The 23,050-nt window shown below is 36.9% G+C and overlaps 2 pseudogenes; both read right to left on the bottom strand.

The window, feature by feature from the left end:
- Positions 1-8,500: 8,500 nt before the first annotated feature.
- Positions 8,501-9,452, bottom strand: LOC101679380 (annotated as a pseudogene).
- A 12,964-nt stretch (positions 9,453-22,416) lies between these two features.
- Positions 22,417-23,050, bottom strand: LOC123389654 (annotated as a pseudogene).

The raw sequence follows: 23,050 nt of genomic DNA, 5'->3' as shown, positions 1-23,050 counted from the left end.
TTCATTTTAAATTATAAGAGTGAATTGCAGAGAATACCAGAGGAGACTTGTAGATAACTTAGCAGTTTCATTGTTGGTCAAGTTTTAGGAAATCAGTTGCTACCAATATCACATCATTAGCTGCAATGCTAAATCCATTTGCATGCATTCCCTTGCATATGTACAAATACTGGTAGAACATATATGTGAGTACTAAATTTTGATATATATTTCAAAATTTCCATCCCATACACAAGAATAAACACCATTGCAAGCCAAGCATCACAGATATTAGAAATCACTTAGATATTTTGCAAATGGAAAGATGAAACGAAGCCACAATACACTTACTACTAAAGACAGTCATGTAAAGACCAGATCACAGAGCCCAGATATTAAGGGTAAAGGGACACAATATCTTTGTAAACTTGGAAAAATTAATTAACCTTTCTGAGCATTAATTACTCTACTCATAAAATGAGAAGACTAATAGTCTTAACTCCTAGGATATCCTAAAGATTAAATGAAATAATGAATGAAAATGCTTATAGACTAGTTAGGATATAGGAAGTTCTTAACAGAAAAATGCTTACTCTTTTAATTTTATATTCCCCAATTGTTAGAGAGGTTGAGAATTCTTTTAAGAATATATTATTTATTTATTTGAGAAAAAGAGACAGAGAGGGGCACCTGGGTGGTTCAATCATTAAGCATCTGCCTTTGGCTCAGGTCATGAACCCAGGGTCCTGGGACATCGGGCTCTCTGCTGAGCAAGGTGCCTGCTTCTCCCTCTCCCACTTCCCCTGCTTGTGTTCCCTTTCTATTTGTGTCTCTATTAAATATATAAATAAAAATAAAATCTTAAGAAAAGAAAAAGGAAGAGACAAAGATAGCAAGAGAGAGCACCAGCAGGAAGTAGAGGAAGAAACAGACTCTGCTGAAAAGGAAGTCCAAGATGGGGATTTATTACAGGACCCTGAGATTATGATCTCAGCCAAACTGAGACACTTAACTGACTGAGCCACCCAGGCTCACCCAAGGTTGAACATTCTTTGTACCTAATGTAGCTTTATGAGTTAAGCACAGGGGTAATGCACATGCTCCTACAGATATGTTTACAAATACATATATTTTAATGAAAGAAGATTTTAATTGAACAATTGATTAAACATAGAGCTATTTCAATGAGTTAAGCATAAGGCAATCTCCATATGCTTCTACACTTAAGTTTACAGACACTTGTATCTTAATGAAAGACATACTACTTGAAAGAATGAGTATAGGGTGTATAATAAGCACAGGCCTATTCCCATATGTGTCTACACTTACATTTACAGACACTTATAGTATAATTAAAGAAGATGCTGCTGGAGAGAAAGGTTATAAACAGTGGAGTTTCGATGGCTAAAGCACAGCAAAATCCCCATATGCTTCTATACTTAAGTTTATAATCACACTTTTTTAAACTTTTTATTCAAATTCCAGTTAGTTAACATACAGTGTAGTTTTAGTTTCAGGTGTACACTATAGTAACTCAAAACTTCCCTACAACACCTGGTGCTCCAAGGAGTGTTCCTCTTAATCTGCATTAGCTATTTAATAGTTAATCTATTAAATAGTTAATCTGCATTAACTATTTCACCCTTCCCCTACCCACCTCTCCTTTAGTAAAATCAGTTTGTTCTTTAAAGTTTAAGAGTATCTTTCTTGGTTTGTCTCTCTCTATTTTGTTTACTTTTGCACATTTATTTTCTTTCTTAAATTCCTCTTAGGAGTTGAAATCATATAGTATTTGTCTTTCTCTGACATACTTATTTCAGTTTGTATACTTAAGAGAAATTGAACATTTTTAAAAATTCTATTTCTCATCCATGAATTGTCTATTCCTATCTCATGTTCACTTTTTGGGGATTATTTGTTATTTAATAGTAGGAGATATTTATGTACTTGGATATAAATCCATGGTGAATTTTTGTTGAATCAAGTTTTCAGAACCTCTCCTTAACTTATTTATGAGTTGCTTCTACTAAAAAAAAAAAAAAAATGTATCATGAATTCTTGGTGACCTATTCTTCTTAGAGCACCTTTTCACACATTCATGTGCTCACTGTTTCTATGGTTCGGCTGTTCCCATTTGCTTCCTAATCCATCCAGAATTTATTCATATGTAAGATATGAATCTGTCTTTTTTTTTTCTTTTTAAAATAAATGGTCAACTTCTCTAATATTATTAGGTTAGGGACAACATAGGAAGTTGGATAGTGAGTCACTTAAAGCACCAAAGCCATGGTATCCCCTGCAAATAATGTTTCTAGCTCAGAGAACGTGGATCTGAAAAATTCATACTTCTCATTTTTCAGGAAAAGAAGAAAGGCTTCTTAGTATCCTTAATATAAGTGTCTAATTTTAGCAAGGCCAAAGCACAGTAGTAGTTGGCCTTTTTCTGCAATTTCACTTCACCCCATCCACCCTCACCTTTTCCATTCCAGAATACCTGTGGTTTTATTTCCTTAATAGTTTTAATAATCTTACTTTCTCTTCTCCTTTAGGATGTTCACAGTCACATAAGGTCTTTCCCCTTTGGCACCTCATTTCACTTCTACTTGTTCATCAATGATGCTTTATTGTTTGTTTGTTTTTACTGAGTGTCGCTGACACACAATGTTACATTAGCTTCAGGTGTACAACATTGCAATTCAGCAAGTCTATACATTGTGCTATGCTCACCATAAGAGTAGTTATCACCTGTTATCATACAACAGGATTACAATAGCATTGACTATAATCCCTCCGCTGTACATTTTATTCCTGTGACTTATTTATTCCATAACTAGAAAACTGTACCTCCCACTCTTCTTCCCCCATTGTGCCCATAGCTCCAACATCTTTCATCTGGCATTTGTGATTTTGTCGTCATATGTGTTCTCTCTATTGTTCTCTGTATTGATGGGTCTGTTTCTGCTTTGTTTTCTGGTTTACTTGTTTGTTTTGCTTTTTGAATTCTACATATAAGTGAAAGCATATGGTGTTTGTCTTTCTCTATCTGGCATATTTCACTTGGCATAATATACTCTGTGTTGCTTGATGCTGTAAATGGCAAGATCTCATTCTTTTTTTTAATAGCTGAGTAATATCTCATTGTGTGTGTATGTCTATATATATGCATATGTATATGTATATATTTTTTTCTTTCTCTATTCATCTATAAACATACACTTAGGCTGCTTGCATATTTTGAGCATTTTGAATACTGTAAAAATGTGGGGGTGCTTGCTTTTGGAATTAGCATTTTGATATAATATTTTTATTATTTATAATAGCAAGCAAAATGATGTTTCATAACCATTGAATTTATATTCATAATTATAAATCACTTACATGGAACCTACGGATACTTTAAAGTAAGACACAACTCAGCCATGATGTAAAGAATGTTTAACAAATAATCTCAGCATTTCCTGTATCTTTGACATTGATATAAAAAGATAGCAGATTAGAAATTTTAAATTTCATTTTTCTCTTGTTAAATCTTCATAATAACATTATTTCATATTAATCAGAACTTTGATTATTTCTTTGTATGAGACAGTACTATAAGGGTGAAATCTTTGAAGGTTTGTATCTTTCCAGCTCCTTAGGGAGTAAATGAAGGAGGTCAGCATGGGGTCAACAGAGTTATTGAGAATAGCTACTTTTTTGGTCAATGAAGCCCCTTTTCTCCCTGCTGAGTAATTAGCATATATGGAAATGGCAATGACAATCAGGTGAGAAATATAAGTGGAATAAAACTTTTTTCTCTCACTGGCATGTATGATGTATATTAGGACAAAATCACAATGCTAAAGTAAATAGCAAGGTAACCAAAACAAGGGAAAAACAGATTACTTCTAGGAATCATGTATCTGACAAGATAGTTACACAAGCAAAAGATAAGCACAGGCAGTTATCCATGATTTTGGGTGCATACTTCTCCAGCTGGAGCAGAAAAATTACACCTGGAGAAATGGTCAGGAGCCTGCTCAACCATACATAGAGCACAAACAGGATGTATAGTTTCCTGATAATGATGGTGGTGTAATGAAGGGGTTTACAAATAGCAACAGAGGAATCAAGGGACATGGCAATTAGAATGGGAAATTCATTCACCTCCATGAAGATAAAGAAAAATTATTGGATAGTACAACTCTTATGAGAAAGTATTTTATGCTTGGTGATGATTGTCCCCAGAAATTTACAGATGCATATCATGGTAAATGAGATTTCTAAGATAGAGTAGTTTCAGCTACTCTAGGGGGCTGTAGATGGAAGTCTACCAAGTAATGATAGCCAGGTTGCCAGTGACACATAATATGTATGTGATAAATAAGAAAGGTAAAACCTCAACCAGAAGATCAGGATCATCAAAAAGGCTTAGCAGGACAATTGTTCATTATCCTCTTTCTCTTTTTTCTTTTGTAAGGATATGTGACAATATTGATGAGTATAAGCATATTGATAATATACAACAATCATAGGGAACTTTAAAACCCCACTGATTGCAATGGATAGATCATCTAGTAGGTAGCAAAGGTTTTGAATGACATATGGGGCCAGATGGACTTCACAAATATATTCAGAGCATTCCATCCTAAAACATCAGAATACACACTCTTCTTGAGTGCACATGGAACATTCTCTAGAACAGATCAGATACTGATTCACAAATCAGGGCTCAGCTGGTGGGATTTATTCTTGGGCTGCAAGGGTGGTTCAACATCCACCTATCAATCAACGTGATACACAGCATTAATAAAAGAAAAGACAAGAGCCATATGATCTTCTCAATAGATGCAGAAAAAGCAGTTGACAAAGTACAGTGTTCTTTCTTGATTAAAACTCTTCACAGTGTAGGGATAGAGGGAATATACCTCAATATCATAAAAGCCATATACGAAAAGCCCAGGCAAAAATCAATGGGGAAAAATTAAGAGATTTTCCCCTAGGGTCCGGAACATGGCAGGGATGTCCACTCTTACCACTGTTGTAAAACATACTCCTAGAAGTACTAGCCTCAGCAATCAGGCAATAAAATGAAATAAAAGACATTTATATTGAAAAGGAGTAAGTCAAACTTTCTCTCTTCACAGATGACATATACTTTACATGGAAAACCCAAAACTCTATCCTCGAATTACTAGAACTTAAATAGGAATTCAGCAAAGTGGCAGGATAGAAAATTAATGCACATAAATCAGTTGTCTTCCTATATACTAACAATGAGATAAGAAAGATAAATTAAGGAGTTGGTCCTATTTACAATTGCACCAAAAATAGTAACATATCTAGGAATAAACCAAACCAAAGAGGCAAAGTGTCAATACTCACAGAATTATAGAACACTCATGAAAGAAATTGAGGAAGACACAAAGAAATGGAAAACCGCTCTGTTAATGGAATGAAAGAGTAACTACTGTTAAAATGTCTATGCAATCTATATGTTCAATACAATCCATGTCAGAATGATAAAGTTCTAGAACCTAGGTGAGGTTCAGTGGGCTGAGGTCTGGAGCTGATGACCAAGAAAGAATTCTTGAGACATCTTTGGTGCAAAATAGTGGTTTATTAAAGCACAGGGACAGGACCCGTGGGCAGGAAGAGCTGCTACCCCGGGTTGTGAGGGTAGGCATGTTATATACCTTGCAGTTGGGGGAAGGTGAGGGGAAGGGATGGGAGGTTTCAACAGAGTTTTCACATGTTAAAGAGGGCCTACAAGGTGCCAGGGGAGAGGTCTTGCCCTTATGGCCTGATCAATGTCGTCTTTAGGTCAGGCATTAACATCAAGATAGTTGGGAGATTCTTGGTGGGGTATTATGATCCTGCTATCATTTACATTCCCTTCTACCTCAGCCTCCTCCAGTTTATGGTGGGGAGGGAGACATTAGGGCTTCAGGAATTGAGAGTTATTTGCCTCTGGAAATTTGTGCTATTGATAAGGTAACCTCCCTGTTTAGGTCTCTAGGACATCTGTAGAGCAAGGGAGATTCCTGCTCTGCAGGATTGCGATCTCTGCAAGTTAACTATTTATCTTTTTATGGCAGTCAGGGGTGCCTGAGGAATGCTACACATATTACGGAGGGGAGCAGGTGAAGAGGGGGTGCAAGGTGCCAGCTTTTGCTTTGTCCTCAGCCAGCCTCCTGCTCCCTCATCAACAATACCATCAACTTTTTTCACAGAGCTGGAACAAATAATCCTAAAATTTGTATGGCACCAGAAACGTTCTTGACTAACCAAAGGAATGTTGAAAAAGAGAACCAAAGCTGGTGATATCACAATTCCAGACTTCAAGTTTTATTACAATTCTGTACTCATCAACATGGTATGGTACTGCCACAAAAACAGACACATAGATCAAGGAACAGAATAAAGAACCCAGAACCCAGAATAGAGACTCTCAACTCTATGATCAACTAATCTTTGACAAAGCAGGAAAAAATATGCAGTGGCAAAAACAATCTTTTCAACAAATGATGTTGAGGAAATTGGACAGACATATGCAGAAGAATGAAACTCGACCATTTCCTTACATCACACATGAAAATAGACTGAAAATGGAGAAAGACCTCAATGTGAGTCAGGAATCCATCAAAATCCCAGGGAAAACACAGGCAGCAACCTCTGTGACCTTGGCCACAGCAATTTCCTGTCTTCAAAGGCAAGGGAAACAAAGGCAAAAATGAACTATTGGGGCTTCATCAAGGTAAAAAGCTTTTGCACAACAAAGGAAATATTCAACAAAACCAAAAGACAAGCAACATAATTGAAGAAGATATTTATATATGACATATCAGATAAAGGGCTAGTATTCAAAATCTATAAAGAACTTATCAAACTCAACACCCAAAGAACAAATAATCCAATTAAGAAATGGGCAGAAAATATGAACAGACACTTCTCCAAAGAAGACATACAAATGTACAAAAGGCTCATGAAAAAATGCTCAACATCCCTTGGCATCAGGGAAATACAAATGAAAACCATAATGTGATACCACTTACCCTGGTCAGAATGGCTATAATTAACCACTCAGGAAATAACAGTTGTTGGAGAGGTGGCAGAGAAAGGGGAACACTCTTACCCTCTTAGTGGGAATGCAAGGTGGTGTGGTCATTCTGGAAAGCAGTATGGAGGTTCCTTAAAAAGTTAAAAATTGCACTACTGATGACCCAGCAATTGCACTATTAGGCACTTAGCCAAAGAGACAAAGGTAGTGATCTGAAGGGACACTTAGAACCCAATGTCCACAATAGTGAAACTATGGAAAGAGCCTGGCTCAATAAGTCCTGTGCTGTATTTCTTAGTTGAATATATTGCATAATGATCATTAGGAATGGTGCAGCACTAATTAGGATTATAGTATATTTTATATTACTAAATAATAGTTTATTTAGAATAGTTCATTCTATCCATAATCTTCTTTTACTTTCTCACACACCCACACACACACACACACACACACACATACGTACACACACATCATCCAAAATACCTTAGGCACCTAATACTTTAAGCTGAATGAGTGGACGAGTATTTTCACTGCTGAAATTCTAAGTTTTGCTCTGTTATGAAGTTTTTATTTTCTACAAAACTTAAATGATTTTACTGTTTTAGCATTAAAAATTTAGATACATGCCCAGTTTCAAACTAGTCCAAAACTAAGAAAAAAGCTATACATATATATTCCGTTGTAGTCAGAAAGTAGAGCTGACATTCCATGGAAATAGAGAAAGTGTACTTATCCTACACATCTAAAACAGCTATTTCTTCACTAATCTCTACAGTATTTGTATATCTGTGGATGTATACATGCATGTATCTACCCTGTATATCTGTATATATCTACTGAGTCATTATGGGATTTGGAAGTATAGAGGTCTATTTATGTTCTTAAAGATCTATGCTTTTTTAAATTTTAGCAATAGATAGATTATATGGACATACTCTATTAGGTAAGCAATATTTTTTGTTTTTTAAATGAAAACATTCACAGTTTTCAAAAAATCATGTGGCATTTGAAAAATTTTTCCTAGAGGAACTGCAAGATGGTGAAGGGATTTCTGACAAAGATCAATGAAAATGAAAGATTTTATTGTCTGTATAGAATAAGGAATATCATATCAATAATTATACAACATCCCTTCCATTCTGGGTGATAGTTGTTTTCCCAAATAAATCTCAAAGTACACCTTTCTGAATTAAAATAATTAGTGTTCAAGAAGTTTCAACGAACAATGGTTTCAGAAGGACGAAAACCAGACCGGCATATAAAGTTATACCAATTGAATGGGAAATATATTAAATGTACTTGTAAACTGTTAGAAAGAAGTAATGAATAGGATGACAGGAAGGTTATTGTAAACTGAAGAAGTTGCTCAGACTTCATTTTTTGCATATTTTAGTATATGTGCTGCCACAACGAGCACATCATTTTTGTATATTTTAAAGTGCCTGCAATGGGTGTGTCTAATTCATGTACCATAGTATTTCATTTGCTTGAGAAAAATACAATCTTCCTTGCCCTGTCCATGAAGGCTCGCTTGACTTGCTCATTCCTTAGACTGTAGATAAAAGGGTTTAACATGGGGGCTACTGAGGTTTCTAGCACAGCAACTCCCTTGCTCAGAGACACTCTGTCTTTTGCTGAGGGTTTAATATATATAAAAATGCAGCTGCCATAGGAGATGGAGATAACAATCATGTGGGATGAGCAGGTGGAAAAGGCCTTTGTCCTCTGACTATTAGAAGGAATTCTTAAAATTGTTCTGATGATATATATGCAGGATAGAAATATTAATGCCAGAGTGAACATTAAAGTAAACACAGCACAGGTAAACCCCATTATCTCTAGGAATTTTGTGACTGAACATGAAAGTTGCAGCAGGGGAAAATAATCACAGGTAAATTGATCAATAATATTAGATGTACAGTAATTAAGGTTTAAGAGTAACATGAATGCAGGGAATACAATTAAGAATGAAATCAGCCATGAAGAGAAGACAAGGAGTATGCAGATTCTGGGATTCATGATGGTCATGTAATGCAGAGGTTTGCAGATGGCAATATGACAGTCATAGGACATGGCAGCCAGGAGGTAAAATTCAATGACTCCCAAAAGAATGAAAAAAGAAAAAAAAAAAAAAAAAGAACTGAGCAATGCAATCATTAAAGGAAATGGTTTTATCACCTATAATCAGGGTACCCAGGAACTTGGGTATGCTGATGGTGAATGAAACCTCTAACAAGGAGAAATTTCTGAGGAAGAAATACATGGGAATCTGGAGGTGGAAATCCAGCAGGGTAAGGGTGTTAATGGTCAGGTTCCCAGTGATGCTGAGCATGTAGGTGATGAACAGAAAGTTGAAGATCACTCCCTGAAGCTGTGGATCATCTGACAATCCCAGGAGGATGAACTCTGTTAGTTCTGTGTGGTTTCTCATTCTCCAGTTGCTTATTTCTTCTTCTCCTGCCAGACCTCTAGGAAACACACACACACACACACACACACACACAAGGAACAAATTTTTATTAACATATAATGTATTATTTTCTGCAGGGGTACAGGTCTGTAAGTCATCAGGTTTACAGGATTAGCAAAGGTCTAAGTGTGGAGCCAGAATTTGGCTGAAATACTACATGTTTCCATCAACAGATGAGAATTTATTAGAACTGATAATAACAAGGATCCATTAATTTCCTCTCTTTTACCAGTGAAATCTCCAGTTAAGGCAAGTTTGAAAATATTCAATATCACAGAGCTAAAAGAGCTAGAGCAAGGAGTTTTCTCAGGCTTTTCTGACTCCAAATAACACGTGGTAGCTTTCAAAGATGTGCCCATGAGGTTTATTTCTCAGCAAAGACCACCTTTGTGCTCTTGCTCTGATTGTTTACTAGTTTCCCACTCTCTGTAAGTTAAAGCTTAATTACAGTGAGAATCCTCAGAAATGGGAAAGAGCCTGTATTTTTTAATAACTTGTGAGTGTTTTGTCCTTAGACATTGTTCAACTTTTGCTAACACTCAGTTTTTCCAACTTCTCCTATTTCACCTGTCAGATATACATGTCATTGCCACCAGCAACCTTAGAAGTTAGAGATAGAGGGGAAAAAGAGGCAGGAAATAATTTAAGCTGGAGAGTTTAGAACTGAGTTTAATCCCATCTGAATCCCTTGCCATAGTTTTTGATGTTTCAGCCCATATTTAATTATTATGACCTGTATTCGTATACAAATGACTTCTTTTTCTATTGAAAATAATAATTATTACTATTATTATTGAAGTATGTCCCCCAGCTAAAGAGTTAGCTAAACTTTCCCCAATAAAACTCAGGTAAATAGTTTAATTTCTTTACTTGTATGTGGTTTTAAGATAGTACATTTTAATTTCTTTTTTTTATATTAAATGATCTTACCATAGTTTTTTCCATAAGGAAGAGTGAGGATATCTAGTCATGAGTCCAAGCTAATTACTAGGCCTGAAACCATGTCTGCATTTCTTCTATAAATATAATTTATTCTTCTGTATGCAGGCCTTTCTTTCTTTCTTCTTCTTCTTCTTCTTTTTTTTTTTTAATTAACATATAATGTATTATTTTCTGCAGGGGTACAGGTCTGTAAATCATCAGGTTTACAAACTTCTCATCTGGTTTCATTTTTTCCTTCCCTGTCCCCCACAACCTCCCTCCCTGCCTCTTAAATTCCTCATATCAAAGAGATCAAATGATAATTGTCTTTCTCTGATTGACTTATTTCGCTCAGCATAATACCCTTTAGTTCCATCCATGTCTTTGCAAATGGCAAGATTACATTTCTTTTGATGGCTCCATAGTATTCCATTGTATATATACACCATTTCTTTATCCATTCATCTGTTGATGGACATCTAGCCTCTTCCCATAGTTTGGCTATTGTGGACATTGCTGCTATAAACATTTGGGTTGCATGTGCCCCTTCAGATCACTACCTTTGTATCTTTAGGGTAAATACCCAGTAGTGCAATTGCTGGGTCATAGGGTAGCTCTATTTTTCAACTTTTTGAGGAACCTTCATACTGTTTTCTAGAGTGACTGCACTTGCATTCCCACCAACAGTGTAGGGTTCCCCTTTCTCTGCATCCTCGTCAATATATATCATTTCCTGACTTGTTAATTTTAGCCATTCTGACTGGTGTGAGATGGTATCTCATTGTGGTTTTGATTTGTATTTCCCTGATGCCAAAGTGATGCTGAGCACTTTTTCATGTGTCTGTTGGCCATCTGAATGTCTTTGCAGTAATGTCCGTTCATGTCTTCTATGTAGGCCTTTCTTATAAAGTTATTGAGAGTATTAAATGAATTAATATGTGAAGCATTTGGAAAAATGCTTTACATGGAAAAAAAAAAAAGCTACATAAGGATTAGGGCACCTGGGTGGCTCAGTCAGCTAAGCATCTGCCTTCAGCTCAGACCATGACCCAGAGTCCTGGCATCGAGCCCCACATCAGGCTCCTTGCTCAATGGGAATCCTGCCTTTCTCTCCCCCTTTGCCTCTCCCCCTGCTGTGCTCTCTCTCTCTCTCTCTCTCTGTGTGTGTTAGATATATAAAGAAAGAAATATTTTTTTAAAAAGCTATATAAGAATTGCTCAATGGAGAAATCCCTTGGTGAAAAGCTTCAGGATTAAGATGGTGTCCTGGATTAACAGCTTTGTTTTAAAGTAAGTGTAATGAATAAAGTAACAACAAGAAAATCACATAGTAGCAATGACAACAACAAAAATGTGAGGTGGAACCATCTGATTGTACAGTATCTGGAAGGCTCTAGGCAAGTGAATTTTAGCTTTGCTTTTCTACTTTGTGAACATGATGACCTCTCCTCAGCATGGTTTATCTGTCTCCTGCACTCCATCACACCCTCAGCAATTCACTGCTTTCATTCAGCTAAGATATAGTCACCACATTTGAGGCACGTTAGATATTTGTAACACTTCATCATTGTTACTAAAGGCTACTGATATCCACTTTGATTCTTTGCTGTTCCTCAGTAAGAGTAACCTTTCTGACAATGACTGGGAAACTTGCATTAAATAGAATATGTGTATGTAGGAAGCCTTGTTGGTAGCAGATTCCAGTGACACTCCAAATCATCTTCTTCCTTATTCCCACAACAACAGGTTAATTATTCTTTGTGTGAGTCTCATAAAAGTCTTTCAGTGATTCTTCCTATTCCATGACACATCTGTGCTGAAATATCCTGTGGAATACCTCCACTATGTTGTACATGTCTGAAAGTTAGGACAGAGTCTGACCTTTAAAGCCTTTGTAACACAGTCCAGTGTCTAGAAGAGTCATATCATAGGAGGCTTAAAATAAACTTTTGTCTTCATTCATTCATTCATTTTGGTTTGTTCTTGCATCATAGACAGCCATCAGGTGAAGTTCTCTATTGTATGCCCAACTCTTGGCTGTGTAGTGTGTAGGTTGAATATTTGTTTTACAATATGTGTTCATATACGCAATGAAATATTAGTCATCAGAAAGGATGAACACCCAATTTTTACATCACCATGGATGAGACTGGAGGAGATTATGGCTAAGTGAAATAAGTCGTCAGAGAAATTAAATTAAATCATCATATGGTTTCACTTATTTGTGGATCATAAAGAATAGCATGGAGGACATTAAGAGGAGGAAGGGAAAAATGAAGGGGGAGAAAATGGAATGGAGAATGAACCATGAAAGACTACGGACTCCAGGAAACAAACTAAGGTTTTAGAAGGGACAGGGGTAGGAGGATGGATGGTCCTGGTGATGGGTATTAAGGAGGGCACAGATTGCAAGGAGCACTGGGTGTTATATGAAAGTAATGAATCATGGAACACAACATCAAAACCTAATGATGTACTGTATGGTGACTAACAAAACACAATAATTAAAAAAAAAAAAAAAGATGTGTTTTCTTAGTTTACCTAGAAGGTGTATATATTCACTGGGCCTAAAATCCCCATATCAAGTAAATTATGACAAAGGACATATAGAAGAAGCCATTGTTTGATATATAATTTTTAAAAATTTATAAGACATTATTTTACAATTACTTTCATTAAGTTTCTTTAGCATTCATTCCTTTAATTAACTGTATTTTGCTTACCAGCATCTCTCTTCCTTCATCAGGGTTTTTCATTGATAGCACTAGCTTTTCATAACACCTGGAAGTCTCAAAATGTATTTTCAATAAATAAGCAGTATTTGCTTTAAATCTCAAGATTGAAATTTCTGCACTATTTTATTGAAATCGGAGATCCAAGGTAAAAAAATATATATATAAATTAATCTTCCATAGGTAATAATATAAATCTGCACTGTATTTTACCCTTATTTATTCATTTTTGCATATTCATTTTTCCTTTTAGATTTCCTATCAATTTTAAGACTGTTCTGAAAAATAATACCATGACTGACTTACATATTTTGGTTACTGATTAAACCTTTGAGGGAATATATGAAAAGCTAAGAAAGAAGGTATTAATAGATAAGGAAAGGTTCATGTGAACAACACTGAAAATCAGTATTAATAGGGCAATTTTGTAGGATCACAAAACATACTTAAACTGTCAGAGAAAATGGTCCAATATCACAGAATTGGGGGATGTATACTACACTACTTGTGTAAAAATGTTAATGTAAAAATGTCAATGAACAGTATTCATTTACCAACATCAACTAAGCCGGATGGATGTTATTCATTCATTCATTCTTTCATTCAGCAGGCTTTGGGGAGAAAAAACCTCAGTGTTGAACAAGATGCATATGATTCCTCAAGCCTGAAGCCATCCCAAGGATGTACTCATGCAGAATATGAAGGATATCTCAAAGAATTTAGTCCATCTTTTACTTCTGAACATAGATCCATATTTCCCTTGGAAGAACATGGTTTAGGTTCAGCTTAAATTATCTTCCACCCATTTGGTCAAAATCAAGAACTGCTCCTAAGGACCCCTGAGGCATACTCTTTGAGCTATTCAAAATGAAAATTAGCAATAACACTTCGTATTTGTTAAATAAGATGGCCACGAAGTACCTTCAAGGTTTCATTCTGAAAACACCACTGTTCCATTCTCTATTTAGTCATCAATAATCAAATAAAAAAGGAAAAATACATAAACTCATAATAAGAACATGGTATAAAAATCCTATTAATTTCGTATTATAACACTGTAAGGTAAATTGCTATTGCAGAAAGTATATGGGCTCTGCAGTTAGAAAAATGTGGGTTAAAAATATAAATAGGCCACTTAATAGATTTGTGATTTTTAAAAATTTTTTATTTTTTATAAACATATATTTTTATCCTCAGGGGTACAGGTCTGTGAATCACCAGGTTTACACACTTCACAGCACTCACCAAAGCACATACCCTCCACAATGTCCATAATCCCACCCCCTTCTCCCAACCCCCCTCCCCCCAGCAACCCTCAGTTTGTTTTGTGAGATTAAGAGTCACTTATAGTTTGTCTCCCTCCCAATCCCATCTTGTTTCATTGATTCTTCTCCTACCCACTTAAGCCCCCATGTTGCATCACCACTTCCTCATATCAGGGAGATCATATGATAGTTGTCTTTCTCTGCTTGACTTATTTCGCTAAGCATGATACGCTCTAGTTCCATCCATGTTGTCGCAAATGGCAAGATTTCATTTCTTTTGATGGCTGCATAGTATTCCATTGTGTATATATATCACATCTTCTTGATCCATTCACCTGTTAATGGACATCTAGGTTCTTTCCATAGTTTGGCTATTGTGGACATTGCTGCTATAAACATTCGGGTGCATGTGCCCCTTTGGATCACTACGTTTGTATCTTTAGGGTAAATACCCAATAGTGCAATTGCTGGGTCATAGGACAGTTCTATTTTCAACATTATGAGGAACCTCCATGCTGTTTTCCAGAGTGGCTGCACCAGCTTGCATTCCAACCAACAGAGTAGGAGGGTTCCCCTTTCTCCGCATCCTCTGTCATTTACTGACTTGTTGATTTTAGCCATTCTGACTGGTGTGAGGTGATATCTCATTGTGGTTTTGATTTGTATTTCCCTGATGCCGAGTGATATGGAGCACTTTTTCATGTGTCTGTTGACCATCTAGATGTCTTCTTTGCAGAAATGTCTGTTCATGTCCTCTGCCCATTTCTTGATTGGATTATTTGTTCTTTGGGTGTTGAGTTTGCTAAGTTCTTTATAGATTCTGGACACTAGTCCTTTATCTGATATGTCGTTTGCAAATATCTTCTCCCATTCTGTCAGTTGTCTTTTGATTTTGTTAACTGTTTCCTTTGCTGTGCAAAAGCTTTTGATCTTGATGAAATCCCAATAGTTCATTTTTTCCCTTGCTTCCCTTGCCTTTTGCGTTGTTCCTAGGAAGATGTTGCTGCGGCTGAGGTCGAAAAGGTTGCTGCCTGTGTTCTCCTCAAGGATTTTGATGGATTCCTTTCGCACATTGAGATCCTTCATCCATTTTGAGTATATTTTTGTGTGTGGTGTAAGAAAATGGTCCAATTTCATTTTTCTGCATGTGGCTGTCCAATTCTCCAACACCATTTATTGAAGAGGCTGTCTTTTTTCCATTGGACAGTATTTGCTGCTTTGTCGAAGATTAGTTGACTGTAGAGTTGAGGGTCTATTTCTGGGCTCTCTATTCTGTTCCATTGATCTATGTGTCTGTTTTTGTGCCAGTACCATGCTGTCTTGATGATGACAGCTTTGTAATAGAGCTTGAAGTCCGGAATTGTGATGCCACCAACGTTGGCTTTCTTTTTCAATATCCCTTTGGCTATTCGAGGTCTTTTCTGGTTCCATATAAATTTTAGAAATATTTGTTCCATTTCTTTGAAAAAGATGGATGGTACTTTGATAGGAATTGCATTAAATGTGTAGATTGCTTTAGGTAGCATAGACATTTTCACAATATTTATTCTTCCAATCCAGGAGCATGGAACATTTTTCCATTTCTTTGTGTCTTCCTCCATTTCTTTCATGAGTACTTTATAGTTTTCTGAGTATAGATTCTGTGCCTCTTTGGTTAGGTTTATTCCTAGGTCTCTTTTGGTTTGGGGTGCAATTGTAAATGGGATTGACTCCTTAATTTCTCTTTCTTCTGTCTTGCTGTTGGTGTAGAGAAATGCAACTGATTTCTGTACATTGATTTTATATCCTGACATTTTACTGAATTCCTGTACCAGTTCTTGTAGTTTTGGAGTGGTGTCTTTAGGGTTTTCCACATATACTATCATATCATCTGTGAAGAGTGATAATTTGACTTATTCTTTGCCAATTTGGATGCCTTTAATTTCCTTTTGTTGTCTGATTGCTGAGGCTAGGACCTCTAGTACGATGTTGAATAGCAGTGGTGATAATGGACATCCCTGCCGTGTTCCTGACCTTAGCGGAAAAGCTTTCAGTTTTTCTCCATTGAGAATGATATTTGCGGTGGGTTTTTCATAGATGGATTTGATGATATTGAGGTATGTGCCCTCTATCCCTACACTTTGAAGAGTTTTGATCAGGAAGGGATGCTGTACTTTGTCAAATGCTTTTTCAGCATCTATGGAGAGTATCATATGGTTCTTGTTCTTTCTTTTATTGATTTGTTGTATCACATTGACTGATTTGCGGATGTTGAACCAACCTTGCAGCCCTGGAATAAATCCCACTTGGTCGTGGTGAATAATCCTTTTAATGTACTGTTGAATCCTATTGGCTAGTATTTTGTTGTGTATTTTCGCATCTGTTTTCATCAAGGATATTGGTCTATAGCTCTCTTTTTTGATGGGATCCTTTTCTGGTTGTGGGATCAAGGTGATGCTGGCCTCATAAAATGAGTTTGGAAGTTTTCCTTCCATTTCTATTTTTTGGAACAGTTTCAGGAGAAGAGGAATTAGTTCTTCTTTAAATGTTTGGTAGAATTCCCCCGGGAAGCCGTCTGGCCCTGGGCTTTTGTTTGTTTGGAGATTTTTAATGACTGTTTCAATCTCCTTACTGGTTATCGGTCTGTTCAGGCTTTCTATTTCTTCCTGGTTCAGTTGTGGTAGATTATATGTTTCTAGGAATGCATCCATTTCTTCCAGATTGTCAAATTTGTTGGCGTACATTCGCTCATAGTATGTTCATATAATAGTTTGTATTTCTTTGGTGTTAGTTGTGATCTTTCCTCTTTCATTCATGATTTTATTTATTTGGGTCCTTTCTCTTTTCTTTTTGCTAAGTCGGGCCAGGGGTTTATCAATTTTATTAATTCTTTCAAAGAACCAGCTCCTAGTTTCGTTGATTTGTTCTATTGTTTTTTTGGTTTCTACTTCATTGATTTCTGCTCTGATCTTTATGATTTCTCTTCTCCTGCTGGGCTTAGGGTTTCTTTCTTGTTCTTTCTCCAGCTCCTTTAGGAGTAGGGTTAGGTTGTGTACCTGAGACCTTTCTTGTTTCTTGAGAAAGGCTTTTACCGCTATATATTTTCCTCTCAGGACTGCCTTTGTTGTGTCCCACATTTTGAACCGTTGTATTTTCAGTATCATTTGTTTCCATGATTTTTTTCAATTCTTTAATTTCCCGATTGACCCATTCATTCTTTAGAAGGATGCAGTTTAGTCTCCATGTATTTGGGTTCTTTCCAAACTTCCTTTTGTGGTTGAGTTCTAGCTTTAGAGCATTGTGGTCTGAAAATATGCAGGGAATGATCCCAATCTTTTGATACCGTTTGAGTCCTGATTTAGGACCGAGGATGTGATCTATTCTGGAGAATGTTCCATGTGCACTAGAGAAGAATGTGTATTCTGTTGCTTTGGGATGAAATGTTCTGAATATATCTGTGATGTCCATCTATTCCAGTGTGTCGTTTAAGGCCTTTATTTCCTTGCTGATCTTTGGCTTGGATGACCTGTCCATTTCAGTGAGGGGAGTGTTAAAGTCCCCAACTATTATTGTATTATTGTTGATGTGTTTCTTTGATTTTGTTATTAATTGGTTTATATAGTTGGCTGCTCCCACGTTGGGGGCATAGATATTTAAAATTGTTAAATCTTCTTGTTGGACAGACCCTTTGAGTAATATAGTGTCCTTCCTCATCTCTTATTATAGTCTTTGGCTTAAAATCTAATTGATCTGATATAAGGATTGCCACTCCTGCTTTCTTCTGATGTCCATTAGCATGGTAAATTCTTTTCCACCCCCTCACTTGAAATCTGGAGGTGTCTTCGAGCTTAAAATGAGTTTATTGGAGGCAACATATAGATGGGTTTTGTTTTTTTATCCATTCTGATACCCTGTGTCTTTTGACAGGGGCTTTTATCCCATTAACATTCAGGGTAACAATTGAGAGATATGAATTTAGTGCCATTGTATTGCCTGTAAGGTGACTGTTACTGTATATGGTCTCTGCTCCTTTCTGATCTACCACTTGTTAGCTCTCTCTTTGCTTAGAGGACCCCTTTCAATATTTCCTGTAGAACTGGTTTGGTGTTTGCAAATTCTTTCAGTTTTTGTTTGTCCTGGAAGCTTTTACTCTCTCCTTCTATTTTCCATGATAGCCTAGCTGGATATAGTATTCTTGGTTGCATGTTTTTCTCGTTTAGTGCTCTGAAAATATCATGCCAGCTCTTTCTGGCCTGCCAGGTCTCTGTGGATAAGTCAGCTGCCAATCTAATATTTTTACCATTGTATGTTACAGACTTCTTTTCCCGGGCTGCTTTCAGGATTTTCTCTTTGTCACTGAGACTTGTAAATTTTACTATTAGGTGACGGGGTGTGGATCTATTCTTGTTGATTTTGAGGGGCGTTCTCTGAACCTCCTGAATTTTGATGCTCGTTCCCTTTGCCATATTGGGGAAATTCTCCCCAATAATTCTCTCCAGTATACCTTCTGCTCCCCTCTCTCTTTCTTCTTCTTCTGGAATCCCAATTATTCTAATGTTGTTTCGTCTTATGGTGTCACTTATCTCTCGATTTCTGCCCTCATGGTCCAGTAGCTCTTTGTCCCTCTTTTGCTCAGCTTCTTTATTCTCTGTCATTTGATCTTCTATATCACTAATTCTTTCTTCTGCCCCATTTATCCTAGCAGTGAGAGCCTCCATTTTTGATTGCACCTCATTAATAGCTTTTTTTATTTCAACTTGGTTAGATTTTAGTTCTTTTATTTCTCCAGAAAGGGCTTTTATATCTCCCGAGAGGGTTTCTCTAATATCTTCCATGCCTTTTTCGAGCCCGGCTAGAACCTTGAGAATTGTCATTCTGAACTCTAGATCTGACATATTACTAATGTCTGCATTGATTAGGTCCCTAGCCTTCGGTACTGCCCCTTGTTCTTTTTTTTGTGTTGAATTTTTCCGTCTTGCCATTTTGTCCAGATAAGAGTATATGACAAGTAAAGAGTATATGACAAGTAAGATTAAAAGAGCAAGTAAAATACTAAAAGGGTGGCAACAACCCCAGGAATATATGCTTTAACCAAATTAGAAGAGATCCCAAATCATTAGGGGGGAGAAAGGGGGTAAAAAGAGCTTCAAAAAGGAAGAAAGAAAAAAAAAGAAAAAGGAAAAATAAGAAAAGAAAAGAATTAAAATAAAGAAAACAAATAAGAAAAATATAAAGAAGAATATATATATATTAGATAAACTAGTTAAAAAACGTTAAAAAAGGAAAAGGTAAAAGTTAAAAAAAAGTTTTACCAGAAGCCGAGAAAAAAAACAAAAAATGAAATAGAAAAATATTAAATTAACTGCAAGACTAAAAAAAATCACAGGGAAAAAGCCATGAGTTCCATGGCTCCTCTGGAATTCTGATGCTCTCCTTGGTATTGAAACCGCACTCCTTGGTAGGTGAACTTGGCCTTGGCTGGATTTCTTGTTGATCTTCTGGGGGAGGGGCCTGGTGTAGTGATTCTCAAGTGTCTTTGCCCCAGGCGGAATTACACCGCCCTTACCAGGGGCCGGGGTGAGTAATTCGCTCGGGTTTGCTTTCAGGAGCTTTTGTTCCCTGAGCGCTTTCCGGAGAGTTCCGGAGGACGGGAATACAAATGGCCGCCTCCTGGTCTCTGGCCCGGAGGAGCCGAGAGTCCAGGGCCCCACTTCTCAGTGCGCCCTCAGAGAACAGCTCCCAGTTACTTCCGTCTGCCTGACCTCTGGCCGCGCTCTGAGCTCACCGAGCCTGCGACCGGTTCAAGGTAACACCGAGCTGTGAGCTTACTGTCTGTCTCTGTAGCCGGCTTTCCCGTTCCAATACCCGCAAGCTCTGCGTTACTGATACACCCCCAATCCTTCTGTGACTCTGCGAGTCCTGAGGCCAAGCTGACCCCGCGTGGGCTTCGCCCCGGGTAGCCTCTGGAGCGATGTACCTCAGCGGAACAGACTTTTAAAAGTCTTGATTATGTGCGCCATTGCTCCACCGCTTGCAGTGAGCCGGCCCCTCCCCCCGCGGTCTATCTTCCCGTCGCTTTGGATTCACTTCTCTCCCTGTCCTACCTTTCAGAAAGTGGTTGTTTTTCTGTTTCCAGAATTGCTGTTCTTCTTGTCTTCGATCTGCCGATGGATTTTCGGGTGTTTGCAATCTTTAGATAGGCTATCTAGCTGATCTCCAGCTAGCTGAAGTAGTCTCAGCCTGCTACTTCTCCGCCATCTTGACTCCTCCCCCCAAAAGTAGAATATTCTATCAGATTTGTGATTTTTAATGGTACTTCATTTCCTTAGGCATCCATTTTCTCTCTTTACCTTGTACATGAAATTTCAAGCATATTTTCAGAAGAGGAGAAGGGAGTTGAGAGAAATTGGAATGCAGGTGAACCATGAGAGACTATGGACTCTGAAAAACAATCTGACGGTTTTTGAAGGGAACCAGGTGGTGGTATTGGAGATGGCACGGATTGCATGGAGCACTGGTGTGTGCAAAATTAATACTGTTATGCTGAAAATAAATTAATTAATTAATTAAAAAAAGAAATAATATAAATGAAAGTGCTGTATAAACCATGTGGTACTAAATATGCTTTATGAAGAGCTGGTTTATTTATCTTCTTATAGTTAGAATTGATTTCCAACTTTGGACAGAATATTCTTAGTAACTGTGTTTAAAGAAAGGCATTATGTATTACAATAACATATTAAGGATTTATATATTCTATCTCATTCAGTCTTCATCATGACACACTTATGCAACTTAATTTTTATTCACAAATGAAGAACTGAGGTCAGTTTGCTTTTGTACCTTAGATATATTCATATAACTAATAACTCTTCAATGTAATCAGGGACTACCTAAAATTAAAGTCTATTCTCTTAAAGAAGGTACTACTTATCCTGTTTAGAAAACAGGCATAGAGATGGTAATCTCCTGCCTTTTATTTAATAGAAAATGAAAAAAATTGATTAATAAAACAAAACATGGACTTCTATACCCACTTGCAAAATAGAACTCCAGTATACCCTATTTAGTCTAGTTAAAGGTTGAGATGACAAGTAATGATGCAATGATACAGTCTGGGAGCTCCATTGCTTTCTATGTGTCAGACTTAGCTCTGATTTTCATACAGGCTTATGAACATGCAGAATGGCTGGAACATAAAAAATATTAGCAGCTGTCATTGTTGTAATCCCGGGAAACCCAGCATTCCCAGACACACTTCTTCTCAGTGAACCATTTTGCTTTCTGCTGCTAATGTTTTTGTCTTAAATTTTCCATTTTATCTATAGGAAGTATATTAGAGTACAGAGAAAGAGAAAGTAGCAAATAGAGGAGGAAGAAAAAACATCAAAAGGTGTTTTAAAACTGTCTGGCATGGTTTCTACATAGATTTTATGTCGTATAAACTACTTATTGTTTTATCTGTTCTCTCTGCTGCTGGCTCACTGGGAATAATTCAGTGAATCAAAATTGCCAGAATAGGACTATACACAAAACACTAAGGAATATAAAACATCATACACAATAATGTTGAATTTGAAAATGAAGCTTGTGGGACAGTGTCCAATGAGGCAGAAAAAAAAAAAAAGCAAGCAAGCAACCACACTAGGTAAAGTTTGTTTCCCTTGATATTATTTTTCAGAGATTAATAGATAAAATCTAGCTCCTAATGCATATCTCTACTGAATGTGTATCTACTCCATGCCATTTTTTAAAACAGATCATCTATTGCATAGTACTAAGTCCATTCTTTACTCCATATTTTTCATCTGCCTTCCAATAAGAATGTTTAGTATTACTACTAAACCTTTATATATTTTCTCCTTGCTCTGTTGCTCACCAGCAATAGATGTTGAAGAGTTTCTTGTTTTGATTGATTAAAATTCTAATGTAGGGGTGCCTGGGTAGATCAGTCAGTTAAGTGTCTGCCTTCAGCTCAGGTTGTGATCCCAGAGTTCCAGGATCAAATCCTGCATCTGGCTCTCCAATCTAACGTAAAGAGCAGAGTGACAAAAGCAAAGTAAAACCAATAATCTCTAAAAGCCATGTCTCTGAGCATGAGAGTTGTAAGATGGGGAAATAGTCACAAGAGAAATGATCAATTATATTGGAAGCACAGAAATCTAGTTGGAGGATGAACATGGGTGGTGGGAAAATGGTAAGAAATCTTCCTAGCCAGGACCCAAAGACAAGCAGGGTGCAGATTTTTTTGCTCATGATGGTGTATAATTAAGAGGCTTGCAGATGGTAATGTATCAATCAAAACACATGGCAGTGAGAAGGAAATATTTAGAAACACCCATGAAGATGAAGAAAAATAGTTGAGCTAAACGATTTTTATAGGAAATGGCCTTGGCATTTGTAACGGTTGCCCCCCAAAATCTGGGGATAGAGACACTGATAAATTTGATTTCTAAGAAGGAGAAATTCTGCAGTAAGTGAAACCTAGGAGTCTCGAGATGTCATTCTATCCAGGTGAGGATGATGATAGTTTTTTTTTTTTTTTTACAGTGACACTTAATACATAAGACATAAATAAAAAGATAAAGATCACAACCTGAAGCTGTGGATCATGTGAGATGCCCAGGAGTATGAACTCTGTTATCATTGTATGGTTTCTCAT

The sequence above is a fragment of the Mustela putorius genome, unplaced genomic scaffold (genome assembly GCF_011764305.1).
Source record: "Mustela putorius furo isolate JIRA1106 unplaced genomic scaffold, ASM1176430v1.1 tig00003988_pilon_pilon_pilon, whole genome shotgun sequence".
NCBI classification, from domain to species: Eukaryota; Metazoa; Chordata; class Mammalia; order Carnivora; family Mustelidae; genus Mustela; species Mustela putorius.
This window is presented reverse-complemented; position numbering and strand designations above follow the sequence as displayed.